Source organism: Mesoplodon bidens, assembly GCF_964165515.1.
Source record: "Mesoplodon bidens genome assembly, chromosome: 3".
Lineage (NCBI taxonomy): Eukaryota > Metazoa > Chordata > Mammalia > Artiodactyla > Ziphiidae > Mesoplodon > Mesoplodon bidens.
In genome coordinates this window covers 160,773,317-160,788,010 of record NC_138178.1, presented here as the reverse complement: position 1 = coordinate 160,788,010, position 14,694 = coordinate 160,773,317, and the positions used below count along the sequence as shown (strand labels likewise).

The window sequence follows — 14,694 nt, the reverse complement described above, 5'->3', positions numbered from 1 at the left end:
ACAAAATTGCAAGATTTTTTACAGTTTTAATTTAAGAAATCCAACTCTGATCATTTTAGTTGAGTTCGTAAAGAAGGAAACTTCTGAACTGTATCAGAGAATTCAGCATCTATGTAATTAAATGTAATGTTCATGATTTTGTATAAAGTCAAATGGTTTAAAGGAGGGCTCTGTGCATGCAGCCTTAGGTAGCCTTCAACTTCCTTCTGGCTCCTGTAACCCAATAAGAAGCCAGGAGAGTGGGGCTTTCTCAGACCAACTCACAGAAGAGGCAGTTGTGAGGAATAAATGGAATACTGTATGTGAGAACTGAAAAACATAACAGAGGAGGGGAGTAAATGATCAAGAGGGATATGTTTTAAAGTCAATGTCATCCCTCAGGGCCTAAACAGAATTTTCTGGAACCACTATGTCAAATGTTTATCCAATCTACTCCCTTAACCTTTAGCACCTCTTTATCTAATATCTATGAGGAACATTACAAGTTCCTTCATGATTTCCTTCTTCAAAATATCCGAGTCGAAGCTCTGGAGCAAAGTGGGAGAGAAAACTATCATAGAGGTTATTCTGATACTGGATTTTCATGAAAGTGACACCCACGGGCAGCTGGGGCTAAGAGTGACACCAGCACGTGGGCCTATTTCGGGACTGATATAAGTCTAATGTTTTCCATTCAGCCCTGTGACATCTGTTGACTTCAATGGACCATATATTTGTGAACTAATTTTAGGAGCCACTGTTCTTTCACTCCCTGTGGAAGGAGGTTTCAGTGTTCTGAGGCCTAATAGTATCGATGAACTTGGAGACCTGATATTTTTCGATGGGTTTAAATCCAAAAGCCCTTAGGTTCTTAAAAGGTTCAGCTGGAAGATTCTTTTATCTGTGTGTTGAAAGCTCTAATAAAGGGAACTGAAATACAGCACGTGACCTGTGAACTGAGGGGAACAGAGGACTTTTTGCCAAGTTTCTTGCACATTCCCTTACAAGCAACCTGGGAAGAAAGTGAGAAAAACTGCTCAGTTCTAATGAGCGCTCAACAGGTAAGAGCATCTGAGATTTATTTTGTGAATGCATCAAAAATGGCTGAGGTCTTCAACCACTAAACTGCCAGAAAAAATGTGTGCCCTTATTGAGTATACGCAGAACAATTGATTGGTATTTAAGAATCATGAATGTGGCCTTTTGACTTCCCAAATTATACAAGGATATTTTCTTTGACCTTCCCTATGACAGATCTGTAAATGACACTGCTTTGTTCGGACAGCACATGGTGCTGTACGCTTCTGCAGAAACACATCCCACATTAAATTAAGTTAGAGGTGGTATTTGAAAAATAAATAAATAACAGAGTTCCAATTCACTGCAAATGGTACAGGAGGCCAGTAAGTGGGAAGCCTGCAAGAGAAGGACTTCTTTTAGAAAGATGTTTTACAGGACTTTTTCTGCATCATTAACTCCTCTGGAATCCTGAACATAAGATGATGAATTTCCCGAGAAAAGGAGCTACTGTTTAATTCTGAATCACTTCAAAGAGCCACATTAGAAAGAATCAAAGAAAACCAAAAAAGACCAGTAGATGCGAAATTCACCAAGGGGGGAAAAAAAAAAACCATGAAGGTTCTAACAGATTTTGACCATGTACTGAAAATACTGCTGATTATTTTGCCAATACAGTGTTTTACTGTTCCATGCGACTGAAATAAGCCTCTGTATTCATTGGAACACAGGATATTTTTATTACAATATTTGTGTCATAGTCCCTTAAAAAGAAACATATTTCAAACCTTGAAAAGAATCTCTGTCCTAAAATGGTCCTTGATGTTTACCTGTGTATGTTTTACTATAAACAGATATGTAATTGGAGGTCACATTGCTGAAAGTAGTAAAAAGATACGATAGCCTTACTCCTAGTCCCAACCTGTAGTTTTAGAAGAAAAATATAACTTAAAAAAAAAGCAAAGCAATTTGTGGAGGGTAGAGAAAAGTAAGAAAGTTGGGGTGTTATAATAGTTGCTTAAGTTTAGTAATAATAATAATAATAATTGGTCTTTTTATATGTCTCTGGCATAAAACCTGCCCAAGGGAAGAGAAAGTCTCCTAAAAATTCTATATTCCCAAATACCACGAGATCAAAAACCAGCTGGAAAATGCCAGATAATGGTATCCGCCCACCTAAGAAAGTCAGTAAATTTTGTCTTCAATTACCATTTAGGATAATCAACTCAAATGGAAATTTTGATTTGAAAACACTCAGAAGACAAAGCTGGATTAGGAATCAGATTTTAAAAAATCTCCTTAAAAGACCAGCTGTTTATAGACACCCTTCTCACACCCCACGTCGCCCTTGATCTGGACCATAAGTTCACAGTAGAAGCACAGCTGAACTTAAAAAGACATACATGCACTGCTACTGTGAAGTCTAGAGCCCACATGTATGTTCTGGGCTTGTCTCAAGTTTCCCTTGTTACATAAGCACTTCAGGGCAATAAAATTTCACTAACATCCAGCAGTATTGTGAGTCTCGAAACATTAGTCTACCTGTCTGTACTATCCTTTTATTGGCAGTGGACAGCACTGGTGTTTTATTTATGTTGATCACATTGTCAATGTTGTATGGAATAACCATTTAGTAGCCTATTAGCCTGTAACATTTTTATTACCATTGTTAAATATCATTATCCATTCTGAACTCTGTATTAGAAATATCAAGTTCGAAAATCTAAATACTCAGAAAGAACTACAGAGCTGTTGGGTTCTCCCCTGCACACACACCCATAATCTGTCGACTCTGATGAGAAGAAAGAAAAACAATGAGTGCTCACTTCTCACAGACAGAGGTCACTAATGGCCTGAATTTGAATCACTGTGGCAGAAACCACAAGGTTAGTAAAGTAATCTAGTGAAAAATGAACTTGAATTGAAATTAAAGATACCAAAAGATGGTTATCCAGAAAGGTCTAACCGGAATAGAAATAAAATTACATCACCTTGACCTTTTTTGAATCTTCTAAGTAGAGCAAAACCGAGAGCCACCCGGCACCCTTGCTGTTTTTTACCTTCAGACACTAGGGACTGCAGAAGTGGCAATTCTTCCTTGTAGAGTACAAAGCTGAAGAGTCAGATCAGGTGCTCACACTGGTTCTCTACAGAATAAGGCTTCTGCACTTGTACATACTTGAGCCTTTCTTGAAACCACAGCTTCAAACTGGGAACATATAGGATTGCTTTTGGGAGATATGTCTAAATCCTAAATCAAGCTCTCCAGCAGGCCAGAATATAAATGTAACGGGTATCAGAGGAAGTTCAAATTAGATCCAGGCAGTCGAAGTCAAACTCAAACTCGGATAAGAGCACATCATCTGAAACCTAGCATACAGGAAAAACCATGCCTGCTTTGGGAAACCCAAGGCAGCCCAGCATGGTGTCATTTGGGAATCTACTTCTTCTGTTAAAAGCATCCCCTGGAATTTCTAAAACTGCAATGAAACTACTGAAGTGTTAAGACACTGGTATTTTTTTTTTTTAAACCAGCATTCCTTCCATGCTAGGTTTGTAATAGGTCTGCTACAGTACAGCTAGCTCAAGTCTTTTTACAATTTCTTGTACCTACTGCCAGAGGCATGGACTGATGTTTGAAATTTCATCTTCCAGCCTCCTCCAGTCACAGATATTTGCAGCTCAACATGACAGTATGGTGTTGCACTGTCACCTGTGATTATTAAAAATCCATAAATGGTTTTGAGGTTTCTGGCGAGGCGAGGAAGAAAAGTTGTATTTCGCGGACTAGTGACACTGTGGGAAAATAAGCAACTTTTCATGCTATGCGTGAAAGATTGATTACCCAGAGACTGATTTTCATCTAACATGGTGGCCTGCCGATCTTATGTATCTGGCGCATGTTGCTCAGTGATTAAAAAAAAAAAAAAAAAAAAGTCCAGTTCTAACACTTCAGATACTGACATAAAATTTTACATTCATACTGATTCATACTGCAACAACCAAATGCATGCCTGGACAAATGCCAACCTGCATTCTATTTACCTCAAAATATTTGGGGGATCCTTTCGTTGGAGATGTAATAAGGTCATACCGCTAAGTCCATAGACAATATCGGTCTCGATATGGAAGGTAGCCTTCATATTACCTTTTGCCTGGGAGAAGTTAGACATAATAAATTTAGCAATAAGCCTGTGAGCCAGTGGACATGCCCCAAAGCTCCCTGACCCTGGGTGATTAAAGAGTCACCCAGCTGAGTGGGGAGCAATAGCTCCCATTTAGAAGACGCTTTGCATAGCAAATGCAGCATGTAAAGAAATCTAATCAGCACCTTGCACTCCTGCGTGAGCATTTACACGGATTTGTGCCTTGCACTTGATTAGCTTACTGTAAGCTTTACAAGAGATTTCCTCCACTAAAATTAATCAAAAGCTCTTGGAAACTGATTTCCATTTACGAGAGAAGGCACGATGAGTTTCCAGGTGAATAAATAATGATCATAATAAAGAAGACAGAGCAGCAAACGTTGAGCTGCTTCGAAACTCAAACTCGGCTGGGGGAAAGGGGACGTCGGGGAGCTGAGGCTGAAACCTTTTTGCTCTCGGAGTGAAACGCAGGAGCTATTTTATTAGCGAAAGAAAGGCTGCTGCCCAGGAAACGTGACTGTTTTCTCTCCGCTGCCCCCTCCGCTGCCTCCGCGACCACTCACTCCCCCCAAGCCCCGGTGCATCAGGCCACCGAGGAAAACCGGCCTCTCCGCAACACCACTAACCCCCTAAACACAGTTACACAGGCTGACGATCACTGCAAATTCACACCACCAATTGTTAACGTGTTTCGTCTCACCCTTCAATCAAAATGTGACTTCGAAAGTTCCTATTTTATGAAGCCAGAGGTGAATGGAAGGAGGGAGGGAGGGTTCTTAGGATGTTAAAAAGGGGAAGGATAAATTTTCCCCTTTGCTTGAAATTTTCCCACACCCCCCCTCCATTTTTTTTCCTGCACCAGCTAAACCGGGCAGGCTAATGAGAGTGGGTTCGTATCATTTTTTAAAAAGATACTAAATAAGAGTGAGAGAGTGGGAGGGTGAAGGTGGAGTGAGTGAAATCTACGCATCATTTCTCTGGATTGAAGAATACTAAAAGCCGCTGAATAAACATTCTAAATTTCCTCCGAGCTACAAGATGAGGCACCAGCTGGGGCCGAGGGCTCCCATCCATTCCCGGGCGAGATTCGCCTCCCTGCACAGCTGCCCACTCTGCGCAGAGAAGCGCCTCGATCCCGCTCTAACGTTCCAGTAGATCTCCCCGTGCTAGTTGCCCATTCCCGGGATCTTCAACTTCGCCTCCCTCTTACTTTCAGCCAGATCTGGCGAGCGTCTGGAAAGGCGCTAGGAGGAAGCAGCAGCCCAGCGGGCAGGCAGGGAAGGAGAGGGTTGGGGGTGTGCGTTACCTGCGAAGGTTCTGGAGGTCTCCTTCCAGCCCTGGTAGTAATCCCGCTCAGCGTCGCGTCCTCCCCCAGATCCAAACTTTTGCTTGGTCCTCCGGGTGGTGGCGGCGGCGACGGAGGCGGCTGCCGGAGCCCGGCCCTGTCGCCCGCAGCGTCGGGGCGCCGGGATGCGGAGGTCGGAGCCTCAGAGCGGCGCGCGCCTCCCCGCAGCCGGCCGGCGCCCGGGCGCCCCGCTCGCCTCTCTCGCTCTCGCCTTCCTCCCCTACGGAGCCGCGGCATCGTCTTCCCCCGTCCTCCAACACCTCCGCCTCCAGGGCTCGAGCATGCCACTTTCTCTCGGCTCCGGCCGCCGCGGCCCCCGCCTCCTCTTCTCCTCTGCCTCCCCCCACCCTCTGCCTCGGCAGAGCCCACGAGTCCCGAAAGAAGGAGGGGGAGCCGGGAGGGCGGCGGAAAGCTGCCCCGCAGCACCGGGGCTCCTCGGACACGGAGGACCCCGGGGGGCAGCCGGAGAGCCGGGCGGGCGCGCGCGCCTCAGACGCCTGTGCGCCGACCGCTCTGAGCCCGGCGTGGGGCGCTGCGCGGGGTGCGCGGGGGCGGCCGCGGGGCTCGCTCCGAGGGCTGCGCCGGCCCGGCGTGGGTGCGGAGGCTGCTCCGACCTTACTGCCGCCTCGACCCAACCCGGCCCGGCTAATGTAGGCGCCGCGGCCCCCACCCCCACCCCCACCCCGTCTGACACCCCCGGGAGGTGTTTACAGTAATGAAGGCGCGGGATCGCCTCCGCCGCTCCCTCACTCCTCCTCTGCCTCGGTCCCTCGCGCTCTGGCGCGCTCCCCTCCTCGAGTCCTCTTTCTCTCCCTCCCTCCCCTACTCCCTCCCTCTCGGAGCCCCTCCCACATTTCTGGTTTAAAGAATGCTTGGGAGGCGCGGCTGCAACTCAAAGCTTTCCAGGAGGCAAAGTCAGCCTCGGCTTTTAACCCTGTCCTCCCTGAAGAGTTGCAGCGCGAGCGCCGAGGCTAACAACGCGGATGCCACCCAGACCGTGCACGCCTTCCCCTCTCTCTCTCTACCCTGCACCCTCCCACCCCCAGCTCTGAAGGATAGTGCCACCATCTGAGCGCCAAAAGTTGATTTCCCCCTGCCCGCCCGGGGTTGTACTTCTAAGCCAGAGGATCTATTACTTAGACACCGAGAAATGATCGGAACGTGACATTAGAGGGTAAAAATATATAACAAGTCTCTCAACCAAGATGGCGTAACTTCAAATGCAGGCAACCTTGGTGATTTGCCCCCCGCCCCATCACTAGTTCCCTGATCCCGGATCTTCTTAAATAACTCAATAGGGAAAATAATTCGAAGTTTCATATAATTATTTTAAGCCACCCATTTTCTTCCTTCACCCTAGCCCCTGGAAAGAGCGCTGTTCACTTGCCCCATAGATTACAACGAACAACCAAATTCAGCCTCAGAGATTTAGAAAACAGGTTTGACAGCGAAAAAAAAAAAAAAAACGCCTGATTTGCATACAGGCTACGTCTCAACTTCACAATCTTTTGCAAAGGTTAAAGAGTAATGTAAGGAGAACCAAGTGCACGTCTCTTTCTTGAAAAAGGAAAGAAAAAAAAAAAGAAGCTTCTGGTTTTCTCCCCTCATTTCATTGCCGCTCCTCCTGCCTCCAGTAAGTTGCTGTCATGTTTTAACAAGTCTGGAGAGAGGCTAAATCTGAACAGAAGAGGGAGAGCGAGTTCGCGCCAAGCGCTGGACTGCGCTGAGACGCGCCGTCGGTGGGGCCAGGCGAGAAGCAACCAGCGAGCTGGAAACTGGCTTAGGACCAACTCCCTAGGGATCCTCTCGGTTATCGCGGCAGAAGTGTTAGGCAGGGGCGGTGGCCACAACCAGCTCGGGATGAGTTCTCCGTCCGCAGTTCAAAGTCTGAGTCACTTGGCACCACTTTCCTAATTGTTTTTATTTCCTTCGCATCCCCGTTGTGTCTACTACCGCCTCCACGTTTTTTGAGCGCCTAAATCATGTTAAGCGGACTTGGAGAAACGCCTGATTTGCCTCTTAAACACAAACCACTCACGGATCCACCCAGACGCACGCCCAAGACGCACGCTGGCACACGCGCGCACACACACGCACACACGCCCCCGGGTCGTGCCCGCGGGTCGCTCCTCCTGTTGCATCCTGAGAAGGTGGCTAGGAAAATGCTTTGACTTACAGATGCAAAGCCGCTCTTCTCCCCAAACTCAGTATGTGGCTAATAAATATCGGGTGGGGGGAAAGGCTGAGGGAGTTAATTGAACCAGGACTGACAGTGAGTGCCATCTTGCTGGGAGGTTCCAGGAGTAAAGCTCCAGGGACGACAGCAGCGGTGGCCTCTGCCTCCACCAGCAGCTGACGCCTTCCGGAGCCCCAAGCGCTCCAGGAGTTTACTGGGCATCAAGTGTGGGTCCAGCCCGCCCCAGTCACCCTCTTTCCGGATACTTCCTTCCCCTGGTTAGTGCCCGCACCTCAACTAGCAACCTTGATCTTGGGCCTGATTACAAATGAGAAGCGACGGAGACAGCGCTGAAAGCGCGAGGACGAGCCCGGGACTGGTCTGCGTGGCGGAGGGATCTTTCCAGGCGGCTCCCACCCCTCCCTGGTACTCCGTGGCAGCTGGCGGGGCTCCACTCTCGCGCTCCTTGCTGTCGCCTCGCCCCTAAACCCAGGGTTGGGAGGCGTTATCCACCCCCTCCCCGCGTCCCACGCACGCGGAGCCGGGAACGCAATCCCAGTTCAGCCTGGTGGGCTCCTCCCGCCTTCACCGTCACCACTGGTGCGCCTGCAAGACACGCAGGCCGGAGCTCAGTGCCAGGCCACTGAAGACCAGCAGGGCTGGAGAAAGACTTTGTTTGGGGAAAAGTAACCCCTTCCCCAACTCGAAGGAAAACGAACCAGCACCCTCCGCATCTTCTTAGCCACTAATGGATCCCCGATTGCGGGCAGGGGGCGGGCTGGTGGTTTTAGACGCAACCGCTTGATAATAACGCTGGTGACATTAACAGCAGATGGAGTGGGCGCAGGGGTGGGGGACTAGGGGATTGTTACTCTTGGAAGTTAGCATTCATTCTGGGGGCAATGAGAGGTTGGATTCAGGCAAGCTTAGTGGATCTAGAAATCCCAATTTAGGATCCATGCTCCAGCTAGCTAGCTAATTTGCGTTTTGACCCAGAGCTCAGTTAGGAAACTCCTTAGAGGAGGTAGATTCGACCTGCAATTAGACTTCCCTTCCCTAAAATCAGAGGCGAGTTAGGCAGTCTGTTCTTTCTATGGATGAAAGATAAAGCCTAAAACATTCCACCCCAATGACCACCGCCAGCTGATTTATAATCCCCCTTAAGAAACCTCGTGGTGCTCTCTTAGCGGCAGCCAGGTTGGTTACTGGAAACTCCACCTGGCGCCTCTGTCCCTTTACCTGGAGGCCGCGGCTTCTCTCAGTGGGCTCATCCGAATCCGACAGGGTCTGGGAGGTGGAAAGGCAAGAAGCTGGCTCGGCAGCAGCGGGGCTCCCGGGGCATGGTATTTTTTTAGGGGTCGCCGCCAAGGTCCCTCCTGCCCATCGTTGAGAACTGCCAACCTGCTCCCCGGGCTGGGTGGACACGGCGGCGGGCGCGGAGCTGCCGCCTCGCAGCTCCCTGATCCACGGGACCGAGGGTCAGAGATGCACCCAGGGCGGGAGTCGCGCAGCGCCTGGCTCGCAAACTGCGGCCACTGGTATTATCTCCGAGCCCCCGTTCCTCTTCGGTGACAGTGGAAGATGCCAAACTCGCAAGTGACGGCCACAGGTTTCGAACGTACAACTAACTACAAGGTACCCAGCCTGAGACTGTAAGCTGTTTTTCCCCTCCCCCGCTTCTCCCTCCTACCAGGGAGGGAACTAACTTAACCCTGTGTGCGCCCTACACTCCCCGGAGAAGCTGTAATCGACCAGGAAACCGCAGGCGGCGGTTCCCGGGGAGAGAGCTTTGTTCACGTGCGATTCCAGTGGGTGTGTTGCTGTCTGGGGGCACTCGCGTAGCAAGACGCCAGTGGCAGGTTTCCAGCGCCAGACTTCGGCATGGGAAGGAGCCCTAGCGTTTCATCCGGACCAGACCCAGCCCTCGGAATCTATTTTTTGCCTACAGTTACCAGATTTATTAGAGTTGCCAGCGAAGTTGGGTTTTATTCCTTCCCCCCCACCACTCTCCGGACCCCCGGATTACTTCCTTTCCTAGACGATGCTTTTGAAGTTGTGGGACTCTCTGCTCCTTCTAACTCTAGCTTTTAACTGTTTTGCGTGTGCGAGACGAATTGTTGAAGGCACCCTCCCACTCACGCCAAATTTAAATGAAACCGCAAGGAAAGTTGCCTCCCAGTCACCCACCACCCAGTGTCTGCAAAAGCCAAATATAATAACCTTATATTCAAATAAGATTAAGAGACCGGAAGATGGGGGGGAGGGAGGTGAGGGATTTTTGAGATGTGAATGGGGAAATAGGTGAGGGCTAGGGGAAGGGGGAGAGAGAGAAATCCTCCGAATGGAAAAAACGGGAAACACAAACAAGAATGACGATGCAGAAAATATATCTTGAGTCCCAAATTTGAAAGCAGCAGGTTAACTTTAAGAGCCTGGATTTTAATAAACATTATTTCCCCAGTTCCTGAGAGAGAGAGAAAGAGCGAGCGAGCGAGAGAGAGAGAGAGAGAGAGAGAGAGAGAGAGAAAGAGAGAGAAAATATGAATATGAGCCTCCGCCTTGGCCACCCAGATGCTTTGTATTTTGTAAACATCTTCGACTACTTGCTCTGGACACCCAAGAAGTTAACTGGAGTTGGAGGCGAGTCATCTCATGGATGCAGAATGGAAGCTTAGACAAGAGAAAACTGACAGCAGAACACCCCTGCTGTCACCGTCGTATCCCAAAGAGCCAGAACGTCGCCCAGAGCGCAAACTCAGAAGTCTTCCGATTCCTTCTTTCTCCATCTGCGTTTCGAACTAAAGAAAGACCGAGGCTTTAAAAATCATTCAGAGAGTAACACTTGAATCTTGCAGAAACTGAGTTATTTTAAATAGGGGAAATGTTTAAATAGAGAAAATCCACCGGATGGATGTTCTAATTTCTCTCTGCTACATAATAGCCATTTCAAATGCCTCTCTGAACCAGGCCAGCCCGCCCAGTCAATGGGGACGCTGTTTCCAGCCAGCCGGGTGCAGAATTCCGTTGTAAATCCTTCTAGTTTGCCAAGGTGGCAGCAAAGCATAGAGATAGTTCCTCAAGCCGCAGAATCAACACGGGTGACCACATTTTAGGACAAATATTCATCTACCTGCTTTTTAAACATCCAACTTCGTGTGTGTAAGTGTACATAAGTATCTACATGAGGTTCTTCCTTTGAAACCTTGATGTGAGATAACGGTATTACTATTTCATCTTTAAGAATACATTTTTGTTTAAAGGCAAACGGAACACTGTTCAGTTTTTGCTTTCTGATTTATGCTTCGGGAAAATGAATAGGACTGAGAAAGGGAAAGGGGGTGGCTGCAGATGTAAAGAATTTATATGTTAGATTATTGTTGTTTCTGAAGTATAAGAAGAGAATGTCATGTGAATATATTCTCTATTAAAGACGATTGGTACAGTTATTTAATCAGGACAAGGAAAATGAAGTATGGAAAATATCACACCAAATGTATGAACAGAATCACTATTACAAATTTCTTAGGCATATGACCCAGGAGTCAGCTCTAGAAATGTGTGATGGCAGGGCCAGAGGAAGCAAAGGAATGTGGTTCAGGGGCTCCAGCATATAATAATTTTGCAGACTCACAAAACTGTGATAATTTGGTTACTTTATTTTTATAGGGAAACTATCACTAATGCATAAGGGTAGAGAAGGAGAGAAACAAAAAGCAAATCTGTGAGCTTCAAAAACCAGAAAGTCAGCTTAGTTATGCTTAGGACTTCAATCTTCAGTGGAGTTTTCAATTGAACTTTGACTGTCATCTCAAATCCCTTAGCCCCCCTCTTCATGTGTCTTGTACCCTTCCCCATTTGCACATGAACATTGACTTGGTGAAAGTAAAAATAACATAGGATTTGGATACACAAGATCATGGTTTAAGCCCAAGGAACTAAAAATTTTGAGCCCGAGTAAGTCAGCTTCAAGCCACTGTTTACTCATATATGAAATGGACATAAAAATACTCGTTCTACCAGCCTTATATACCGTCAGATCGTGAGTCAGTGTGTGTGAAAGTGCTTTAGAAATTTTAGTTGTTGTTACTGCTAACAGTATTATCATTACATCACACAGTCCCAGCCTTCAAAACATAGGAAAATGACATCAGTCTAAACATAGTTTCCCCTAACATTATCATCTTACATTACCTTGACACATTTATCAAAAGGAAGAAGCCAACACTGTTATATTGCTGCTAACTAAACTCCAGACTTCATTCCTATTTCGTCAGTTTTTCCATTAATGTCCTTTTTCTGTTTCAGGATCTCATCTAGGGTACCACATTGCCCTTAGCCATCGTATCTCCTGTGCTCTGTGACAGTTTCTGAGTCTTTCGCTGTTTTTCATGACCCTGAGGGTTTTGAATGAGTAATGGTCATGTATTTTTCTCTCAGTTTGGATTTGTTTGATGTTTTCTCATGACTAGACCCCAGATTAGACTCTTAATTATGGGTTTGGGAAAGAATACCATGGAGGTGGAATGTCATTCTCATCACATCATATCAGGTGGTACAAGATATCAGCATGACATCACTTATGAAAAAGTCATCACTCAGGGTATTGTGTGCAAGGTTTCTCCACAGTAGAAGTATTTGCCCATTTCCATACTCTATTGTTTGGAAATGAGTTACTAGTTCCTGCCCACACTCATGAATTTAGAATTTTTAAAAGAGCAAGATAAGTTTTTAGGGTAGCTCATAAACACCCGAAATATCAAATTCATCCAGGAATAATCTCCCAGGAAATTCCTCCTGTATTATATGTCCTTAGAAAAGTGTTCAACGGTCTCCTCTTGGGTATGTTTTTTTTTTGTTTTTTTGTTTTTTTGTTTTTTTGCGATACGCGGGCCTTTCACCGCTGTGGCCTCTCCCGTTGCGGAGCACAGGCTCCGGACGCACAGGCTCAGCGGCCATGGCTCACGGGCCCAGCCGCTCCGCGGCACGTGGGATCCTCCCGGACAGGGGCACGAACCCGTATCCCCTGCATCGGCAGGCGGACTCTCAACCACTGCGCCACCAGGGAAGCCCTTGGGTATGTATTTTTAACCCATATTTAATTACTCCATGCTTTACTGTCCCCAAACCTAGTCATTCTGCAAATCCTGCTTTTTTCTAACGTCCCTTTCCTTTCCAATCCAAACCAATGCCACATGTGGTTGATTCAGAATTCCAACTTCCACATGGAAAGATGACATTCATGACTTCTTACTCCTCTCTTTTTTTCATGGTTTTCTGATAGTATGGTTTTAATTTCATTCTCCCTCAAAGCCACAGTAGCTATCTTCATATTTGTCTTTGACTAGATCTAAGTGTCTCAAAGAATTGAGTTGGTCTTACTTTTCTGCTCTGCTGGTAATACTCAAAATACATGTGTTGACTTCATGAGTTAGCTCCTCCAGCAGGTAGAGAGAAATGCATTCTTTCTCCTACGATGAGAACCATCCTAAGGAAATCCATGATTAACATACTGGGGAGAAGTGGCTTTTCATTTTTCTCATGAGTATAAAATACTCCTAATGTGTGACACCCTTTTTGTGAGTGAAGCTTGGTTCATGGGATTCGGTGACATTGAAATGAACGCACTTCTGATTTTGAAACACCATTCTACAGTATGTGGTTCATCCATTCATCCAACAGACATTTGTAGAAAACACAAAACAAGTAGCAGGCATATGCTGAACAGACTCAGTTCCAATCCTGTCAAAACTCTCAGTCTAGTGGAGACACACAGACAAATAATTATATACTCATTAGGTAAATATAACAATTTAGGTGTATGAAAAATACTTCAGTGCCCTGAAAAAGATTCCCTCTAGAGGGAAGACCTCACCCAAGTGATGAGGAGGCTCTTTTGACAAGGTATTGATTTTAGAGGGGACTTTGCAGCTTTATTTTATATCCAGCCATGTGCATGTGGCAACCCCATGTACCAGCTAGAGTCCCCCATCTCATGGGAAGCTCTTTGGGCCCAGAATTGGGAAATCAGTGTGGAAGTAATTTCTTGAATATCCATTTCTACAAGCCTTGGTTTCTTTGACTTCCCATGAAAGTTACAAGATGATTATGCATGAACAAAAACAGAAGGTACATACTGACAGGAAACAAAAGCATGTTAAACCATGGAGATTTCCCCTTACATAAACCTGCCATTTGTTAAGCAGTCGCTGTCTGTTCCAAAAGGAAGCTGGTAAAAAACCTGAAGCAAACACTCTCCAACAGCACTGGGAAAGAATAAGTGAGGGAAACACCTTTTTAATAAGGGTATAGGAGTGATGTAAAGATCTAAGCCTTTTTAAGAAGAGATGAAAGATCTACCCAGAGATTTATTCAAACCTGGTCAAAACCATTGTAGAAAATGTTTCTGAGCCTTCCATATCTGACTGTAGTACTGATGAAGACAGAGGTACTATTTTAATCTGATAAAACAAAGTCAATTGAATGAGTTTATAAGATTCTGAATTGGAATATATATTTGTATACATTTACATTTATATATATGTATATAACTTCTCAATACACTATATATATATACATATACACGCACACATATATGTATACTTCCCACTGTCTATTAATATATTAGAAAAATAAAATTGCATTCTTTAAAAGGTCAGAGACAGTTTTCTAGACTGACTCTCTTTATGAGAACAAATATACTGTCAGTTAAGTTGTGTGTAGTTTCAAGAGCAGTGAACTTGGAGTTGGAAAATGATATTATACTTTAAGCCACTGCCACGTTATTAGGGAAATCACTTAACTGCATGAAACCTCAGTTTCTCTTCTATCAAATAAGTATAACCAAAACTATCTTCCAGAGTAGATATATAAAAAATAAATGAGGTGAGTTATTTCAAAGCTCCACAGTAAGAATAACTTCTCATTATTTATATAATTATAGTGTTTTCTAGGACATAATTTAATTTAATGTGAGATATATTTTGCTCTGTATAACATTATGCCATGGGCTTTACCTGTGTTGTAGGTTTTGC

The 14,694-nt window shown here is 45.7% G+C and overlaps 1 protein-coding gene across 1 annotated transcript in view; it reads right to left on the bottom strand.

Annotated features, from left to right (window-relative positions):
* The window catches only part of FLRT2 (fibronectin leucine rich transmembrane protein 2), a 103,873-nt gene extending 98,301 nt beyond the window's left edge, over positions 1-5,572 (bottom strand). Inside the window, exon 1 of the mRNA XM_081227876.1 lies at positions 5,449-5,572. The gene's annotated coding sequence lies outside the window, so the exon portion shown is untranslated. The remainder of the gene's footprint in view (positions 1-5,448) is intronic.
* Positions 5,573-14,694: the final 9,122 nt, after the last annotated feature.